Here is a 2,815-nt window from a genome sequence, read left to right as displayed (position 1 = left end):
TTTTTCTGGAACTCTCTTGCTTTTTCCATGATCCACAGATGTTGGCAATTTGATCTCTGGTTCCTCTGCCTTTTCTAAAACCAGCTTGAACATCTGGAAGTTCACAGTTCACATATTGCTGAAGCCTGGCTTGGAGAATTTTGAGCATTAATTTGCTAGCGTATGAGATGAGTGCAATTGTGCAGTAGTTTGAGCATTCTTTGGCATTGCCTTTCTTTGGGATTGGAATGAAAACTGACCTTTTCCAGTCCTGTGGCCACTGCTGAGTTTTCCAAATTTGCTGGCATATTGAGTGCATTAGGAGTTAATAATTAAACCACCTTTTCTGATGTTGGTCCTGGGAGCTCTGCCATCTCTGCTTGTACCTGGTAGGCACCTGCCAGTCAGTTGACCTTCTTACTTGTCTGTGACCTCAAGAGCTTTACTGTGGAGCCACACCAGACACAGGGATCTGGAACCCCACCAGGCACAGAGAGGAGGGCATTTCTCAGAAGGACCATGCACTCACTTTGTTTCCTCTTGGTTTTCAGAAGCTTCGCACTGTAAACATTACAAACCATATTCCACAAGTAGGTTTGCAAAGATAAAATCTTTTATTCCTTTCTCATTATAATAGTGGAGACAGTACATTTCAACATCATAGACTTAAACTAACTTACAACTCACACTTAACTGTACAAAAAGTCAAGCAAAACAAAACAAAATTAGAATGCTAACATTAGGAATAGCTTTCAAGACCAGTTATTCCAGACCCTGCTTTTCAGATGAAAAATGTAAGGCCAGGGTTGAAAAGACTTGCTCAATAATGCAAGTTAGGCTATATAATATTTTAGACTTTTATATGTATCTTTTATATATACAGTATTTCCCAGAGATAGCTGATGTAGTAGAAAAAAATCACACAGATTCCTGCAGTTACAAAGTCTCAGGTATCAGATATTTGTTAATCTAATTGCTCACCAACCTACTCCATTTTGGGGGGTGGGAAACAGAACATTTTTTTCTTGTGATAGAGAATTTTCATTCTAAGGAAGTTGCATTTCTGTGCATTTAATTTCTAGGTCCTTTAAATGTTACTTCTTCAGAAACCCAAGAATAAACAGAGATTACTAAATTTCAACTAAGTAGAATGTTTGAGCATCTTTTCCTATATTTATGGGCTACCTGCCTTTCTTTTTTGAGTTACCTGCTTGCATGTCATTTACCCGTACTTTAGGAGGTTGGGGGAGGGTTAGTCTTTGAATAGTTGATTCTTTAGAGAAGCCAGTTACCCTTTATCTGTAATATAATTTCAATTTTTTTGGTCACTGTTTGTCCATTGACTTTGCTTATGCTAGTTTTTTTCCTATGTTGCATAATTTCAAATTGAAATTCAAGTTGGTGTCCAGTTCATTCTTTATATTTATCAAGGTAAATATGGCAGAAGTATATTCTAAAAGTAACTGTTAAAGTCCAGAATTACACAGAAGTTAGCAGTAGTCATACATGGATCTATTGTTAAATATTCAGAAATATACTGACATTTTCTAGAGGTCATTAGCAAGTCTCACAATATCATTCCATATAAATTTTAGATCTAGAAAAATGTGGACCATAGAAATAGAACTGCCTTATGACTCAGCAATCCCACTACTGGGCACACACACCGAGGAAACCAGAATTGAAAGAGACACGTGTACCCCAGTGTTCATCACAGCCCTGTTTATAATAGCCAAGAAATGGAAGCAACCTAGATGTCCATCAGCAGATGAATGGATAAGAAAGCTGTGGTACATATACACAATGGAGTATTACTCAGCCATTAAAAAGAATACATTTGAATCAGTTCTTAGAGGTGGATGAAACTGGAGCCTATTATACAGAGTGAAGTAAGCCAGAAAGAAAAACACCAATACAGTATACTAATGCATATATATGGAATTTAGAAAGATGGTAATGATAACCCTGTATGTGAGACAGCAAAAGAGACACAGATGCATAGAACAGTCTTTTGGACTCTGTGGGAGAGGGAGAGGGGGGGATGATTTGGCAGAATGGCATTGAAACATGTATAATATCGTATATGAAATGAATCGCCAGTCCAGGTTTGATGCAGGATACAGAATGCTTAGGTCTGGTGCACTGGGATGACCCAGAGGGATAGTATGGGGAGGGAGGTGGGAGGAGGGTTCAGGATGGGGGACACATGTACACCCGTGGCTGATTCATGTCAATGTATGGCAAAAACCACTATAATACTGTAAAGTAATTAGCCTCCAATTAAAATAAATAAATCTATATTAAAAAAATAATAACAATTTGGATTACAAAAAAAAAGACTCCAGGGCCACTTATTTAGAAAGTATCAATACATGTTTATTAATTTGATAAATTCTTAAAAGTCATGCTTTCTTAGTTAATTTAGTTTATTCTGAATCCTTTAAAAGTAAGCTAGCTAATTTTATGATAAAAATTATTCTTTTATTTAAATATTAGTGTTTTTTATATAGAACATAATACAAAGTACTTTTGAGCTACAGTTTAGGAAATGTTAATTTCCTCATTTTCTTTCAGATATTTCCCTTAACCCACTCTCTGTAATCATTTAATGCCTTTTTACTAAACAGAAATTAATTTTTTCCAAGAGAAAGTGAAAACTGGCATAGCATAAACCTTACTCCAATCTATCTGTATGGATTGGGTTCTCCTCTATAAAAGAAAAAGAAGGTATTTAAAAAGGAGGATACCTGTGTTTATAAAGAAATATATCTGAAGAAAGATTAGCAGAAAATGAATTAAAATATTAAAGTGGTTATCACTAGGTAATATATTTATA

Source organism: Bison bison, unplaced genomic scaffold, assembly GCF_000754665.1.
Source record: "Bison bison bison isolate TAMUID 2011002044 unplaced genomic scaffold, Bison_UMD1.0 scf7180017864067, whole genome shotgun sequence".
In the NCBI taxonomy this organism is placed as follows: Eukaryota; Metazoa; Chordata; class Mammalia; order Artiodactyla; family Bovidae; genus Bison; species Bison bison.
The sequence above is the reverse complement of the archived record's forward strand: the minus strand, read 5'-3'. Positions refer to the sequence as shown.